This window comes from Carassius carassius, chromosome 16 (assembly GCF_963082965.1).
Source record: "Carassius carassius chromosome 16, fCarCar2.1, whole genome shotgun sequence".
Taxonomy (NCBI): Eukaryota; Metazoa; Chordata; class Actinopteri; order Cypriniformes; family Cyprinidae; genus Carassius; species Carassius carassius.
This window is the reverse complement of record NC_081770.1, coordinates 8,898,183-8,917,271: the sequence shown is the minus strand read 5'-3', so window position 1 is coordinate 8,917,271 and position 19,089 is coordinate 8,898,183. Positions and strand designations below refer to the sequence as shown.

Sequence of the window (19,089 nt, the reverse complement as noted above, 5' to 3'; positions counted from 1 at the left end):
AAGAAAAAAAAATGTTATCTAGGTATGCTAATAATAACTAAGGATCAGAAAGAAATATGTAATCTTAATTACAAACTCCTTATTGATAAAACGGAAAAAGATGTAGTGGCTACACAGATCAGGATTATTTGTCTCTCAGTCTGATCCACATTATACTGAACATTTGTTAATGAACACATGATAAAGGGGGGCTTCATCTTTTGGAGTACAGTACTTTAAATTACACTTTCATGATCAATTAGCTTAAACAGTTTAGAAAGAACCCAGTGTCTTTGTGGAACTTTATTCCCAGTTATGTTTTGTTGTTTGTTTATGTTTATGCTTATGTTTCTGTTATATTTTCTTCTCATGTGTAACTGTAAGACTGATAAAGCACCAGCTATATGATCTGCTCTCCATAGACAGGTTCTCAGGGCTGGTCGCTAATATTAAAGACCCTTTTATTTAGAATACCTGTTGTGTGTTTTGTACAAGAGTAAATCCTTATTTTTTTCAGAATTGGTTTGATTAAAAAACATACTGTTGATCAGTCAGTTCATCATCTCAAGGATTGTTATTTTCATATTAAGAATTTTTAGATTACTCTCAATTTCCTGTCTCTCCAAAATAATTGTCCATAGTTATGAGGTCAGGTGTAGCTGCTTTACTGAGAGGTGTCCATGCTTTGTCATCGGTTTCTCCTAATCTGGTTGATACTGTTGTTGGTAGATTATGTTTTGCATCTCCATGCAGTAAAAATAATAGGATTGTTCATTATTATTACTCTGCCAGCTGTGACTATTTGAATAATACAGTGGGTAACATCTGCTGAAAAAAACTGTGGATGCTTCCTCATACTTATTTACTTATTAACAAAGTAAAGGAGATTTCCTACAAATTCAGACGTTACATTACATGAAAAGATTGAAAGGTGATATTTCCTTCAGTTGCTGTCTCTGTGATGACTATGTTGAAACTGTGCTTCATCTCTTCTGGATCTGTCCACTTACAAACAAATGTTGGCCTGATGTTTTAAGCTTCATTAGGAATAACGTTTACAATGAATGTGTTCTGTTTTGGAAGGACGTAGTATTGGGTTTTACTGAATATGAATGATATAAAAATAAACTATTTCATGTAGTGAATCTGATTTTGCTTCTTGCTAAATTTCACCTCCACAGATGCAAAAATGAAAACCCTAGACCTCTTTTCTTTGTTTTTCTAAAAGATTTTGAGCAATACCGTTCATCAATCAAGTTGTCTATAAACAAAAATGCCTTGTAACTGTATCTGTGTGTAACTTTTGTTTAATGACATGTAAGTCTCGATTGTATTCTTTTAGGTTGTAATGTATTTTTCTGTTCTTTTTGTTGTTGTTGTTTCTAATTTATTTTTGTTATTATTGTCTACCACTTTTATGTTGATGGTTGTATTATTATATGCGTGTTATTTCTTATTTTTGAGTATTAATTAAAAAAATACAAATAAAAAAAAGATAGCAAGGAGACGGACATTAAGCTTTCAATGCACATTTCTTCACAATTAAAGCAGATGGGCATGTATACATTAGTTGATTTTCAATGCGTTTAAGCCACGAAAAGATAAGGTTTGAATAAAATGGATCAGGTAATTTTCTCTGTGTAGTTTATGAGCTCTTATAAGCGGTCACCCGTCTCCCACAAACACTCAGAGTGAAGGCCACTGATTAAATAACACTTAAGAATAAATAACAAGTGTTATTTAGTGTTAGAGTATAAGACTATTGAGTGATTATATATTTAGTATAACAAAAAAAAGTTATTAAACGTATTACAAATCAGCTGACACAGCTGACACTCTTGATCAACTATTATGATTAACATATGCTGCAGCCCCTATAGCTGGATAAATCCACCTGTAAATTAATTTATGGAATCTTACACTTTTTATGGTAAAACAGACCTCATTAGGCTATAATAAATAATAAATTCTAACCAATGTGGTTTGAACATTAGTTATTTAAATTATTTTATTATTAAAATTAAATAAACTAGCTTAATTTCTTAAAATCAGTGACTGTGCTGCTGTGTGGGGGACGGGTGATTATGGGCATATGGACAAGTTATGCTTGTAGATGAGGGTCTATGATTAAAGCACCTGAGAGAAAGTTGGATTTTAGAGATTTTTGGATATCATAATAAATAATAATATCACAATAATATCATAAAAAACTAATGACATCAATCAGTGAGAATTAAATGTGTTTTTTAAGAAATTAAGCTAGTTTATTTATTTTGTAATAATAAAATAATTGAAATTACTATAATGTTCAAACCACATTGGTTAGAATTTATCATTTGTATTATAGCCTAATGAAATTTGTTTTACCATAAAAAGTGTATGATTCCATAAATTAATTAACACGTGGATTTATGTTAATCATAATAGAACTGCTTTAACAAGAGATCTCTCTGTTAACTGAATGCTAACAAATTTATGTTGTGAGAACGTTTTCCTAACGTTCCCTTTTGGTTGTGGAAACGTTATTTTGAACGTTCCAAATAACGTTGAAATGTCCAGTTTGCTTAATGTTCCCAGAAGGTTTTTTTTATGGTTAGTATAACGTTCCTACAACGTACTTGAAACTTACATTTCATAAAAAAATATAACGTTCTATGAACGTTTATTTAGAATGTTCCAAAAACGTTGAAATGTCCAGTTTGCTTAATGTTCCCAGAACGTTTTTTATGGTTAGTATAACGTTCCTACAATGTTCTTGAAACTTACATTTCATAAAAAAAATATAACGTTCTATGAACGTTTAATTAGAATGTTCCAAAAACGTTGAAATGTCCAGTTTGCTTAACGTTCTCAGACTGTTATTTTATGGTCAGCATAACGCTCCTACAACGTTCTTGAAACTTACATTTCATAAAAAATATAACGTTCTATTAACATTTATTTTAAACATTCCAATAACGTTAAAATGTCCAGTTTGCTTAACGTTGCTAGAACGTTATTTTACAGTATGGTGAGCATAACGTTCCTGCAACCTAATTTTCATTTAAACACAATATTCTATGAACATTTATTTGGAAGATTCCAAGAAAGTTAAAATGTTGGAACTTTATTTTATGGTCAGTATAATGTGCCTACAATGTTCTTCCACTTAAATTTTATTAAGAATAAAACATTGTATAAACTTTAATTTGAACATTACAAAGTGTAGCTTAATAAAATTTTAATTTCAGGTTAGCACTGTTGCAACATTCTCCTTTAACATAATGCTTATTAACACAACATTCCAGATCCGAGCAAGCATTTAATTACATGTGCATTTCAACAGGTATCTGAATTATTAAAGATAATCACTTTCAAAAATCTCATTTACACATTGAACAGACTAATGGAAATTTCATATCATGTAAAAAAAAATGTAAGTCCCCTGTAGTCAAATATTTAATCAAATTTTTTTGCTATAATTTGTCTTTAGCTTTGTGCTTGTGCGCTGGTATTGGCATGCTATAGGAAATTATTCTTAGATGTGATTGGTTATTGGATTGTGATGTAGCAATATTTAATGCCACAAAGACAAAAAAAACAGCATAAAAACTTGATTTTCACTATAAAAGGACTTTAATATTTTGTTTAATATTTATGACAATAAACTATAGCTTCATAGCTAAATGTAAACTATCATATGAACTTTTTATTATTGAAAACTTCTATATGAATTTGTGTGTGGGTTGTGGGTGCTGAAAAACTAGCACTGTGGGAACTGTCCGGTCTCTTCGCGCTCCATCTGTAAAGTAAACAGATTAGCTGATGTTACAAACTGTGTTATTACAAAATTCCTATGAAATAATAAGTCTACTGCCTAGACTTTCAATGGAAAGACAAAAATGATGAAAGATTATAAAAAAATTTAAATAATTGTCTAAATGGGTGTGAACAACATGAGGGTGAGTAAACCAGGACAGAATTTAAAAAAAATTAGTGGTTCAACTATGTTCAACTTAGGGATTCAAATTTTGGTTATTTTTCCCAACCGACAACCAACGGTCATTAACTGACTATTAACCATTAACCGACAATATTATTTTAAATTAGAATTGAATTAAATTAGAAAGGATGAGTGTCTGAGACCCATTAAAAATGCTAACATTTGTTTCCCGGGGATTCATTTTACATGTACAACAGGACATGAGTATTCACAAGGTCTTCAAATCGCATCACGCACCTGCAGCGCTTCTGCGGGAGGAGAAAAACAAACAAATTGGCCTATATTTATGAAAATGAACAAAAAAATGAAGTTTTCGGTTATTTTTTTTACTGTACAAAAGGAAACAGACAGCAGAAAGGGGCATCTTATTTTTCTTTAGGCTTATTTTATGCAAAAAGATTTGTTTTTATTGTGATGCTGCACAAATAAAGGCAAACCGTTAACAATTCGGATTATCTTTACAACTAAAAGGAGTAGTTGCTTTAACTATTAGAAGGATAAACTCAAGTGATTGCACCGGCGCTGCATACATGCTCACAGTTAAACTTTCTACTTGGACAATGCAGCCACACTGCTCAGTTTAAATATGCAGTAAAATTAGTGCTGTTAAGTGTTATTACCGTACCACCGTAATGTTATGCTAAACATATTTGATATTAGAATTAGGGATGGGTCACGATTTTTGAATATTCGATTAGTTGATTTAATGACCGATTATTGATTAGGATGTGCGATTATTTTCTAAGGATGTGAACCGTGCCCGAGCATGTCTTACCCCCAAAGCCCAGTTCGGGTGACTGTGATTGCTCGGACGCGGTTGGTTGGAAGAAGTGGGCCAGAGCGCGGTTCAGTTTAATTAGTGTGCTGTACACCTGCAGTGTGAGCAACCGCGCCAGGGAACTACTGACACGTGCAGAATGATTAAGTGAAAATTTCTGAGGGGCAAACACCATAGAATTATAAAGCAATATGTTGTGAGAGGGTCTTCTGTGTCACCGCATACCAAACGACTCAAAATAATGAACCACAAAGTTAACAGAATGATGCACTCCACTAGTGTTGTCAAAAGACCCGGTATTTCGGTACCAAGTCGGTACTAATAAAATTTAAATGTGACGGTACCAGGTTTCTTTAAGTACCGGTAGTACAGAGGTCCCGTTCAAACCCGGTTCAGCGCTATGATTTCCGCGAAGCACAAAACGAGGACGGAATCTCAAAATCCAGTCATGAAAATGAAACTTACATTTTAATATTGACAGTCATGGAATTTGTCAAAGTTAGCATAAATTAATAAAATCAAATCTCCATATGGACCATTATCTGTAAATGTTAAGCCGCAAATGTTGCTTGAAATATGAATCAGTGTTCTGCGCGTCTCTGTGTGAATTAATGAATGGCAGAGACGTGCGGGTTTGTTTACTACATAGACTGAAGCGCATGACGCTTGCATTAATTTCAGCATCTGAGCTTCAGAGTTCTCTCTCCATCAAGCGATCTTTTCAGTTTCTCACACATGCAAAAGAGAGAGAGAGCGAGAGTCTTACCACGCTGAATCGACACGCTATATGTAAACTATTCTTTATTGTCTTTTCCTGTAATGGAGTTCATTTAGAATTATTCATATTCATTTTTGAACAAGCAGAAGACATACCGGTTTCTCCGGTAGTGGGCGGAGCTAATGTGCAAATGGCAATTTCATTGGCTGGCGCTCATCTTTTACCGTCCCTGTTTTGATTTCAGCAAATCAGTTTGACCGAACGCAGACAACGTGATTAATATTCATGAACCCAGCAGCTGATCAATTCATAGTGCATTGTATATGCATTAGTATGATAGTAGAATTAGTAGTAGTATTATCTTTTAATAATAATTAACATGATATATTCATTTTTTTTTTAAATAAACCATCAATGACCAAAAATGTCTTAAGCATCACCACCAGTCTTAAGTACAGTTAAAATGACAAATATGCATTCATTAGGCCTAAGAGTTAATTTTTACATAAAGGCATTGTGCTAGAAATATTACTATTATTTAGTAAAATGTATTTGATACTGCTACTACTGTTGAACATTTTTATAAAACTTTATTTTTTAAAGAAATAAATCACAATATTTCTTCCATGTTTTAATTTTAATAGAAAATCCCCTTTATTTACCAGAAATAAAATGTGTTTAAATTTCATAAATTAAAAGACAAATTAAATTTGGGTGAAACTTGTTTACTGTTTTTCATAATTATATAACTTTAAACACAATTGTAAATAAGTATAAAGAATGGCATTGGTTTTATTTTTAGTGCTAAAAAGTTTTTTTTTTTTTTTTTATTAGCATATTTTTGTGTTTTGCTTTGGTACCGAAATTGGAACCGAGAACCGTAGATTTTCACTGGTATCGGTACCGAATACTGAAATTTTGGTACCGTGACAACACTACACTCCACTGTGCAGAGCAAGAAACTTTCTGTCTCCCACGTAATTCGTGATTACGAGCTAGCTGCATCAAAATGATTTGTTATTTGTTGAAGGAATAAAATGTAATATTCCACTGGTCTGATAAAACCATAAAATGTTTTTAAACCATTTAAAAATTTGACTCTGTTATGTTGATTTTTACATATGAACATGTATGTTATGTTTTTATGTTCACATAACACGTTATGTGACTATTCGCAAGCTTTTAATTATGGTAAGTTTGGAAATAATGTAACGTTTTAATCTAGGCCTGTAGCTATCGAATATTTTAGTAATCGAGTATTCTACCAAAAATTCCATCGATTAATCAAGTAATCGGATAAAATGTGTTTTTGCTTAATTAAAGTGTAATATTAATTATGCAAGAGAAAATAAGACTCCTAGGCCTATTAAAATGAACAACTAAGTTTCCTTTTATAGAAAAAAAAAATATTTTTATTTTTTAAATGCATAGAATGCAATGCATACATCAAAAATAAACATTTAATCATTACCCATTGTTTCTCTGTCTGTACTTGTACTGTGAACAATGACAATAAAGTTGACAGATGAATTAAGTGCATTTAAGTCCCATTCAATTGGGGTTTTAAATAAAGCATTTTCTGAGATGCACATTAAACAAAAAACATTAATTTAATTAATCTTTTAATTATTGAAAATTAAGCAAGCTTAACTTTTCAGTACTAACCCGCAGTAACTAAACTAAACCGGACTTTTATTTTGACGGGTTGACGTACCTTTACAGTTCTGTGTATGTGATGTGACGCTAGTTTTAATCAAATCAAATAGTCAAATGATCATGAAGTGACTGTCAGAGCAGTTCTGGAGATGTTGTTCATGTGTTCACGTCCTTATTTAGTGAGACAGCAGATGCTGAAATCACCGCGAGCAGCACGCGTGCTTCCGTGTGTTTAATGAATGAAGACGCGCTTCTGCTCCATTCATTAACACAAACACGCAGAACATGCAGGATTCATATTTAAATAGACTGTTCCAGCTTAATATTTACAGATATTAGTCCAGATCGTGATTTGATGTAAGTGCAATGACCTATTTTCGATTAATTCATTCAAAATTTGGCAAATTCCGTGCCATTCCTTGTTAAACTGTAAATTTTCGTTTTTATGACTGGATTCCGCGATTCCCTCCGCGTTTTCCGCGTTTTCCGCGTTATTAATTGCCATCATTCGGTTTTATATTAATATGCTTTAGCAATCATACAACCATCAATTGGCTTGGGTTAGGATAGACCTTTCTCTAATATATTCAACAGTTTGTTATCATACGGACTGAAAGCCTGAATAGTCTCTCTCCCTTTTAATGTGTGTGTGTGTTTATGCATGTGTGGGTGCATGCGCAGGAGGGGGGCGATTATTGACTACTAATCGAATAATACAAACCGATTATCGATTATTACTTTTCTGCATCGCAGAAATCATAGGGCCCTAGTTGTGGTATGCCAGCTCTATCTTGCAAATGGACACATGCCACAACGTTCTCTTTACGTTTGCCCTCGCCCTCAAATCAAAACACTGCTGACTCCTTGTGTCTCCTTCTGCTTTGTGGGTGACGTAAATGCGTTGTGTCACATTAAAAATAATTATTGCAAGAGAACCTGACGTGAGATTTTAAAAAAAATTAAAAGAGGCTTCGAGGCAGAGGAATTTGCTTCGAACATTTTTTTGTAATCGAGTTACTCGAGGAATCATTTCAGCCCTATTTTAATCGCAATAAGCTTTGGGCTGTGTTTCTTTTTATTATAACACAAAGCCTCAGGCTTCTGTCAATTTTAAGATAAAATACAAACAATAAATGTTTTTTACGCCCTTTAATCTGTAGTGAGATATTCGCCTACTTTCATGCAGCATGCATGTGAATCAAATATTTTCCTGTATACTATTTGCAGCACGAAAATAATAACGAATAAATATTTGAGTGCATGTTGAAAAAAACAGAACAATTTAATATACAAACGAGTGTCTCTTGAAATAAATCAATTTGAGTTAAAAAAATCGTCAGTAAGCCTATTGCTGTTTTTCGTTTTTTTAACGTGAAGCATGACAGATGCCACATCCTTTTTTTAAATTACAGGTGTAATATATTAAATTTTACTTCATGCAATGTAACATGATTTCATTGTCGTAGTTTTGACTTAATTACTAAAATATTATGACGTTAATCTTTTTTTTTTAATTTGAGAAGGATAAACTGATCAAAACTGCTCAACTCACGGTCTTGAGCTGGTCGCTTCGTAGGCTATTTAAAAAACAAACAAACTTGAATTTAACAAACATAAAATTTTCCAATCATATTTCTGAATTAAATTAATAAAGAATCGAAATGATCAGCCATGTAAGGCTATATATTAGTTCTCTTGTTTCAATTAAAAGCTCCCCCTTGGTTTGTCGGGCCCATATAAGTACTACCTACTTTTTTCATGGAAGGGGACAGAATCTGACAGGGTAACATAGATAGACAGAGCAATGGCCCGGAGCGTGAAGCGCAGTCTACAGGCCAGCGGGGAAAGGGAGATTAAATCAGAGGGTAGTGCTGCCAATAACTTGAACTGTGGACATGCTAATTTTTTTTTATAAAAATATGGAATAGGTTATTGTTATAAATACAGACATTACAATTAATGTTCAAATTAGTGCCGTCATTCAGGCTGTTCACATGTTTTAACGCGTACTGTGTTTTATGATATTCTGTTTAACACGTAATGTGTTTTAAGCCTAATAATCATGTCTGAATTAATCTGTTCTAATCTTAATCTGTAAACTTCATTTAAAAATGCTATGAATGTTCATGCTCATTTTAAAAAACAGAAATGTCATAGGCTCCTACAGCCTTGTGAGCAGTTGATAATAGACGGACTGTTATGTTATTAATTGCCATCATTCGGTTTTATATTAATATGCTTTAGCAATCATACAACCATCAATTGGCTTGGGTTAGGATAGACCTTTCTCTAATATATTCAACAGTTTGTTATCATACGGACTGAAAGCCTGAATAGTCTCTCTCCCTTTTAATGTGTGTGTGTGTTTATGCATGTGTGGGTGCATGCGCAGGAGGGGGGCGATTATTGACTACTAATCGAATAATACAAACCGATTATCGATTATTACTTTTGCTTGAAATGCACACCCCTAAATAGAATGCAAACTAAGTACATAATAAATATTATTTATTCAAATACATTGTGAATATGGAAACATTTTAATTTGTGCTGAATAAATACATTTCATTGAAATTATTTGTTGGGGAGTGAGGGGGAACTAAAATAGCTTTAAAAAATTAATAAAAGTGATTTAAAAAAAACATTAAAAAAAATAAATTATACGAGTAGCATATTTTAACTATGCAGCAAACCTTTTAAAATATTTTGATAAATTACTGAAAATAAATAAATAACTTTTTAAACCATTTAACTGATTTTAATTTTAATTTTGTCAAAATCCTTAACGGTTGGTTAACGGTTAACCGGTTAAAATGAACATCCCTAGATCAACTATTCAGTAACTTCTGCTGATTTCAGAAAAATGTTGCCAAGTAAATATAAAGTTGTCCTGAACTGTGTCCTACCTAGTGTGTCTTGAAAAGATCTGCTGAGTCTTCTTTTCAGGAAGTAGATCTGCCAGGATATCATAGCTTGAATGACTGATAATGTTCCTGAAGACAAAACACAAAATTAGAGAAATTTAACTCACAATTAAGTAACATTTATGGACAGCTTATTTTTATAATGTGTAAAAACATGGCAATGTGGAATTACTTATAGGAATTAAATTTATATTATATATATATATATATATATATATATATATATATATATATATAAAGATATATATTGAATATCATAAAAAAATTGCCAATATCAAGATTTTTTCATATATCGCCGAGCCCTAATCTGAATCAAACATGACTGGTTCTTAGATGTCATTCTTGTTGGACTTAATTTTTTTGCATAACAATCGGCCGATCTCGATCAGTGCACCCCATACAACCTACCTTATATATTTTCAGTTTCTCATTTCTATGGACTCTTTATAATGTAAATGTATTCATCTAAATGTATTTACATGTTAAAGTATTAATCTAAATGTATTTACAATGTTAAATATGTAAAGAAACTGAAATTTAGTTGGCTGTTACTACTATTTAAGTTATGTAATTGTGTTTGCAACCAAAGAACACTGATTTTGCACAATTGTTCCCTAATAAAGATAAAGGAGGCAGAATTACATTTAATCTTTGTGTATTTTATTTACAGACATGGCTAAAAAAAACATTACATGTAAGAAGAGACATTACAAAATCTTTTTTTTAGAAAACAAAACAAAAAACATTTACATATTAGATGTGAGCATGGTGTATAATTCTAACATGACGCCTTCACAACAATACTTGGACACATTGGTCAAAGCACAGCACACAACCACAATTTTATCCAGCAAAGTCTTCAGCTCAGTCTCATGAGTGGTGTGGACAGTGTCCGGTGATGGAGGTGGATTCACAGGACCTTCCATCTCAGGTGCAGGTGTAGTGTCTGACAGTAACAACATACAGAAATCGTGTCGATATCACAACCTCTATTCCTGAGGAATCCAGATTATCTATACACAGGGGGCAACATACACTACCGTTCAAAAGTCTGGGGTCAGTAGGATTTTTACATGTTTTTAAAAGAAGCATCTTCTGCTCACCAAGGCTACATTTATTTGATAAAAAATTAATAATAATAATAAAAACAGTAATATTGTGAAATATTATGACAATTTAAAATGACTTTTCTATTTTAATATATTGTAAACTAATTTATTCCTGTAATCAAAGCAGGATCACACTCCCAACATTTCATAGGCAGGTTTGACTGCCAACACAGTCACTAAATAAATTGCAATGTAGATGTACAACAAATAAAACTGATTAACGTTACGCTTTAATACACTGGTAACTTAAGATCATTTTCTAGCCATGTCATGCTAGTTAACAGTTAACATTTACAGAGAGTAATTGTAACTTACCTTTGTGAAAATGCTTTGAACACCATCATGTGTGGTGGAGTGTTATCGAACGTAATCTTGGCCTCCTTGCCGCCGCTATCCATGCCATTCGGCGCCTTTTTGTCACCTCTGAAACATGGCTTGTACTATTATTTTTCCACGCTGGAAAACGATAAAATGATATTCCATTCTTAAGCTTTATGCCACTTCTATCGTGAGAACGACTATTTCAGTTTATAGGTAGACAGCATCTTGAACACTGTGTTCTTCCCTCATGCAAATAAGTAGCGCCTAATGCTTGTGCCGCGGATTCCCAAAATGCTTTGCGTTCACCACTGGGAATACGTCATGATGACGACACATTAGCGGAGTGCACGTGACGTGACTGACTGAAAAATGCGCGCGGTTTTTGAAAAACACGAATATTATTTTGTCGAGTAAAATAATTACTTTTTTACTATTTTTGGAAACACGAATTATGTTCATTATTCTTTTAAATATTTTGTGGTCAGCCATTTATACTTAAAAAGAATAGATTGTATGTTAGATTCAATACATTAATATGTAATTTTTTAGCTTGAGTTCTGCTTAACCTAAATAGCTTTTGAATTCAAATCACAAATTAAAATGAAAAAATATTTTATAGTTAAATTAATTAACTTCAATTGGCAAATTTCACTTTTACAGTGTATGCCATTCACCTAATACCCCGAAGTGACTTCAATAAATTCAAAAAGATATATAATTAATAATTATAAATTACATTCGGGCGATTAGCCACCACCTACTCAAGGTTGTAGTTTCATATTTAATACATTTATTTTTCTATCATATTCTATTTTATTCCATTCTATTCAATTCATGTTTTATATAGCCTATAAGAAAGAAGTTTCTCACAACATTATGTTAACGTTCATAATAGCCTGAAAATATAAGGACATGCTGTTATCAGAATATTTTAAGATAACACCATAACAACATTTAGCAATTAATTAATTTAGAAATTACATTAATAAAATTGAACGCTCTAAGAATATTGTTCTAAAATTGTTTTCTCTCAACATTATGAGAAAATTCATTGAGCACAAATAACGTCTTAAAGATGTTCAGATATCATGGTGCTAAGAACATTTTCTATCAACCTTACAAGAACATTAACAACGTTATAAGAACATTCATCAAGTACAAAAACGCCCTAAAGATGTTCAGAGAACTTTGTGCTAAGAACATTATCTATCAACGTTACAAGAACATTCATCAAGTACAAATAAATTCCTAAAGATGTTCAGAGAAGGTTGTGCTAAGTACTTTATCTATCGACCTTAGAAGAACATTCATCAAGTACAGATAACGTCCAAAAGACGTTCCGAGAACGTTGTTCTAAGAACGTTTCCTAGCGACCTTAGAAGAACATCCATCAAGTACAGATAACGTCCTAAAGACGTTCCAAGAACGTTGTTCTAAGAACGTTTTCTAGCGACCTTAGAAGAACATTCATCAAGTACAGACAACGTCCTAAAGACGTTCCGAGAACTTTGTTCTAAGAACATTTTCTGTCAACCTTAGAAGAACATTTATCGAGTACAGATAACGTCCTAAAGACGTTCCGAGAACGTTGTTCTAAGAACGTTTACTGTCAATCTTATAAGAACATTCATCAAGTACAGATAACGTCCTAAAGACGTTCCGAAAACGTTGTTCTAAGAACGTTTACTGTCAACCTTATAAGAACATTCATCAAGTACAGATAACATCCTAAAGATGTTCTGAGAACGGTGTTCTCAGAACATTTTCTACCCAGACAGCAAGCCAACATTGAATAAACATTGTTTTTCCATCTGAATCATCATTATGGTTGATATTGAAATTTCAATGCAAAATAAATGTTGAATCCCCATTACCCTATCGATGAAAACCTGATGTTATTAATGTTGATGGCAACAATATTGGGACAACATTGATCTATAGTTATCTTTATGATTGATTAAGCATTGATATTTGGTTACCGGGTGATCTCTGAATGTGTTGAAAAGTAATTGATTTATAGTGGACAGAGAAACAATGCGGTTGTTGAAAAGTTATCGAAATATAGTTGACCGGGAAATATGATAGAAAATGCATCGAAATATAGTTGACCAGGAAATATGATTGAAAATGCATCGAAATATAGTTGACCGGGAAATATGATTGAAAATCCATCGATTTTTGGTTGACCGGGAGATAAACGGGTGGTATACCCAGTGTACTGCACCGGACACAGCTCATTTCTGGACCCTTGGCACAAGCGTACAGGTAAGCTTGCTTAATGTTCTATATGAACCCAGACAGCACATGTACGTCTGGCCGACGTCGGCCCAATATCGAAACGTCGACCTCATTACCTAAAACATCTATAAACAGTGTTGGGAAGGTTACTTTGGAAATGTAATAGGTTACAGATTACAAGTTACCCTGTTTAAAATGTAATAGTAGTGTAACTTTTTCAATTACTTTATTAAAGTAATGTAACTAATTACTTTTGAGTACTTTTTGATTACTTTTCTAAATTTGTGAAAATTAAAGAATAATAAATAAAAGCATATACATCAACTTAAATACAGTTATCTAATAAGCATGTGACGTATTCTGTGTAATAAACTCCTGAAACATTGGTGTTTTTTTTAAACTGCTGTCTCTGTATATGATGATAGTTTTCTCAAAATAAGTAAAATGCACATGAAGTGACACAGAGCAGTTCTAGAAATTATATTTATGTGCTCATGTACTCCTATGTTGAGGCAGCAGAGGTTGAAAACACTGCGAGCTTCAGTAGGCCTATGTGTAGTAAATGAAACCATGTCTTTGCCATTAATTTACAGGAGGGGCGGACTGGGAAAAAAATTCTAACTGGAAAATTCAAACTCATACAAACAAATTCATGGATAAAACTATTTTTTGTATGGACCTGACATAAAAAAAGGTTTAAATCTTTAATTTGGGGACATGCAAAATAATTTAAAGTTCTCTCCTGAACTGCACCTTCACTTCCATTTTTCTCTTCAGTCTCTTTATTTTGCCCTGTTATCCATCTCTCTCATGACTTTAATACTCAAGATTGAACAAAACTATACTTTACTATACAATACTCTACAATACTACAATATCTTTATAGAAAAATCCCAATACTGTACACGAGTCATGTTTTTCCCTTACAAAAAAATTACCATGCTTTTATTAGCCTATATAAAAGTAAAATAACCTTGTTTTTTTTGTTATTTTTGCAAAAGGATTTGTATTTATTTTTAAATAAATACATTTGTAAAATAATTTTACATTTTTGGTTATCACAGTTAAACAATAGTAACCATTTTCTCTGGATTTATAGTTAAATATTAAAATTTTAATTTTTGGTAAGGGTTGTGTTGTTGTCTGTCGTAGCTCCCCCTAAAAAAAAATCGGAATTTTTTTTCAGCTAAATTACTACTGTAACATTACAACAGAAAATAATGATGTCCTTTATATAGTATTTTGAGTGATGACTGATGAGCAACGTTGCTGCTGCTTGATTAAATAAATAAAAAACAAAGACAAAAAAGCATCTTTACAGATGAAACTGACCTGAAACCCTGAACAGGAGTTCTGCTTCTCTGCTCCAGCAGTCCACTCTATTCTCTCTCTCTCTCTCTCTCTCTCTCTCTCTCTCTCTCTCTCTCTCTCTCTCTCTCTCGCATTGATTACTCTGAGTCTGATCCAAACCGTTTGGCAGAGGCGCGGAGAGCACGCGAGTCATGATTACCCTGCTAACACACGACGTAACAGTTACGTAACGTATTGGTAACTTTTGGTAATTCCATGACTTACCAATTGACAACGTAACTATGACGTCGCATGCACGTAATTGTATTACCATCACATTACCAACTCACAATGTCGTCAGTACGTCCTTCCAACATAACAAGATAACCGAGAACGTCCCAGATAGGTCCTCTACTACAACGTCGTATGCACGTAATTCTAATTACCATAATTTTTGTACATTCTTTATATGCTCCCTGAGTATAGTGCTATTTATAAAGTGTAATTAAACTTCAGACACACGATTTAACGTTCCTTAAAGATAAAATGTGTTTCTTTTCACCAAGTCAGAATATGGACATGCTTTTAATATATAGTGACGTGGCATACAGCACGCGCACGCTTCCACAACTGACGCACCCACGCGCACAATATTGACAAGAAAGGAAATAGATTTTTCGGAGTTGTGAAACTTTCTATTTCGTAAGGAGTTGTGAACGTGAAATAATGACAGACTGGCTACACCATCTCATCTGCCGCAGATACATTAACGTTATCAGGAGGACAGCGCATTTGTTTGAAGTACTTTTCACTTCAACTGTGTCTGACAGGAGAATTGGCTTTTCTGAGTTGAGTCTTACAATTTATAATAAATAAAGAGGTTGTTAAAATTTATAAAACAAAAGTCTTGATCTCCGTAAAGACGCTAAAACCCTTATTTAATATTATTGTTTTTATTAGCCTACTAGCCGTTGAGAGTTACCATGGCAACCGCGGACACATCAGCTGCTGGGTAGGGTTGCACCAGCCGTTCGTACAAGTACTCCTCGCTGCAGACTGTAGCGCGGTGACGTCACGTATGTACGTCATGTATGTACGTGACGTGTGTTTACCGCGCATGCGCAGTAACGTATATGTATTTACCGTAAATACGATTGTGCGCCGTACGCGCCGTACTGACTGTCATTAATGCGGATATCCAGGTTCATTCACTTCCGGATGTTCGTAAGGTATGGTGGATATGAGATATTACTTTTGTTTTCTTAGAAATTTGCGTTTAAATTGCTTTTAATTGTAAGAATGCTTTGGTCATAATCATAGAGAGTGTCATTGCAAATGTGTGCGATTTCAAACACTTATGACATGTTTTATGATATAGTATTCGAATGCTGGTCTTTCAAAGTCTTATTTCGCCTAAAATGAACCATTAAAGATGTCTTAAAATAGAGCAGAAAGACTTTATTAATGTTAGTAAAGCCATTCCCTTATGAAACAAAAATAAATTGCAGTATATTGGAAAATATCATGTAATATATTAGGCATATATTCTTATATATGGGATTTAATATTTATTTTTCCAATATATTGCAATATATTGAAAGCGGCAATCATTTGTATATTTTGCAATATATTATATGATATATGTATCATCAATATATTATTCAATGTATTCAAATATATAATATATTAGAAAATAAAAATAATAATAAAAAATAATATAATAATATATTACAATATATCACAATATATTTTAAGAAATATATTGGTAAATATATTTTCCTTTTGTAAGGGTTGATAGTTGCATGCATTGCAAAAAAAATATCATATTTGTAATCTTTTTCATTAACATTATCAAAGATTAATAGATACTGTAACACATGTATTGTTCATTGTTAGTTCATGTTAATTAACACATTAACTAGTGTTTACCAATGACACCTTATTGTAAAGTGTTACCTCTTAAACTGACCTTCATATGTCTTAATATGACTTTTTGGGGACATTGTCAGTGAGAAGAAATTCAGAGAAGAGACACTCATGTGGCTAGAGTACTGTAATTATCTGTTTTTCTTTCTCTGACACACTGTATAGCCCTCAACTCAATGAAGCCCTCCCTCAAAACTGTTATATTATTTCCTTCGTTTTTATTTAAAATAAATGCTTTTCTGATGTGATTTGAAATTTGAAAAGGTAGGGAAAAAAAAGGCAGATTCGGACCGGATCAATTGCATCAAATTGTGAACAACACGCGTTTTACCATCTGCACTATTAGAGCTGATGACTGTACTTTATCTGTTTTAATTTTGACTAGCTCAATAAGAAATATAAGGTGCCATTAAAGTGTAATATTACAATATACACAGTGAAGTAAAGTGCAACAGAATGTTAATATATTGTAAGATACTACACAGATATTACAGAATAAACTTTAATTCCGTATAATTTTACCTCAGATGAAACATGGTTAAACATGGTTGTTTTTCCCGTCTTTTTTACACCTTAATGTTCTTTAATACTTTAACATTTTATTAGAGTTTTCTTTTAAGTATGCGCATCGTTTTAATGCACGCACGACCCGAAAACAACTAACGTCATCACGCAATGCAAATTACAAGCGCATGCGCGGTAAACACATACGTGACGTACATACGTGACGTACGTACGTGACGTCACCGCGCTACAGTCTGCAGCGAAGGGTGTCTCCGTTCGTAAGTTCTTACTTAAACTGGAACGTAAAGTCCAAACTAGAGGCTTAGTAACTACTAGCTAGTTTATAACTAACTCTGTACTTTATTCGGTTGCACCATTTATTCTTAAGGCAGAACGTAGCTAGTAGGTTGTAAGCTCTCCGTAAAGTAATGCGTTGTCGCATAGAATGACGTCTATTTTTCTTAACCCAATCACAAGCCTTCTAAAAGGTAAATAGGAAATAGTCTGAACAGCGCGTAATTTGAAACTCATTCTTGACTGGCCTAAACTGAAAGTTAAAAAAGACATTAAAGCACACGTTATCGAACTCAAAACATTACACTTTTAATTGAAAATATCTATCCCACACATGTAGGAGAAAAGAAACAGGAAGAAAAATTTCAGTCATGAAGAAATTCTTATTTTAATTGATGGATACAAAGAAAACAAAACAGTCCTTGAAAGCAAATTAAACTCATCTGTCACAAACATTTTGCATTGATCCAGTTGCAAAAAAACGTAAGGCGACACACACTTGAAGGCTTGGGGAGAGAGCGCCGTTTCTGTCTGTCTCGTGCTGAATATCAGACGCTATCATGTCCGTTATCCACATTATGCCCTCTCTTTTAAAGCGCAAACGAGCATATATGTCGACATCATCATAAATATCCAACGGATGATGTCCGTCTCGTAAAACTCGTTGACGAACTTGCGGCTCTTCATGATCAAATACGAGCTCATCAATGTGATCTAATCTGGCTGACATCTTATTCCGACCGTTACTCATGGACAGAGGCTTCCGTAAATATTAAGTTACAACGTATAGTTACGTTTAAACTAAGTTTAATGGTGCAACGCAAAAATATTTAGTAGTCCGTAAGTCGTAACTTAGTGTCCATTTATGTCAAAACTAGGCTAAGTTATAACTTACGCACAGCTGGTGCAACCGGCCCCTGGAGAGGATAGGACTCGTCTGACAGTTTCTCTGTTTCTCGTCAGTTATACCAAAGAAAAGTTCAACAACTGCGACAGATTGGTTAAGTAACATGTTAATATTATCCACAATCTACTTTAAGTACTTTTGTTAACATTTATACCTCTGTGATTATGGCATCTTAATTATCTGATATGTCTGCTAGCAAATATTATGCTAGCTTAGAAGCATAAGTATAACATAATAGATTTGAGCTCTTATGTGTAAAGGAGCGGTTTTGATAGCTTTGTAAACGTTTTTGATGATAATATGTCAAAAGATAAATGGAAGTAAGCTAATTAATTAAAACTAAAAGTCTGCACTGTAGAGCCTATCAGTGACGTCACTCGCGGTCTAAATTTGGCTGACACTATTTCAAACCAGTGTTTCAAACACGTTTTGATTTTTCATTTTAAACAAATATTGATTAAAA

The 19,089-nt window shown here is 33.1% G+C and overlaps 2 long non-coding RNA genes across 2 annotated transcripts; both read right to left on the bottom strand.

The window, feature by feature from the left end:
• Positions 1–3,065: 3,065 nt before the first annotated feature.
• LOC132159066 (uncharacterized) lies at positions 3,066–10,371 on the bottom strand. Its single transcript, XR_009437758.1, has 2 exons — positions 10,020–10,371; positions 3,066–3,760 (listed from the first exon to the last, which is right to left on the bottom strand). It is a non-coding gene; the product is annotated as an uncharacterized LOC132159066 (long non-coding RNA).
• A 398-nt stretch (positions 10,372–10,769) lies between these two features.
• On the bottom strand, positions 10,770–11,802 carry LOC132159065 (uncharacterized). Its single transcript, XR_009437757.1, has 2 exons — positions 11,462–11,802; positions 10,770–10,983 (listed from the first exon to the last, which is right to left on the bottom strand). It is a non-coding gene; the product is annotated as an uncharacterized LOC132159065 (long non-coding RNA).
• Positions 11,803–19,089: the final 7,287 nt, after the last annotated feature.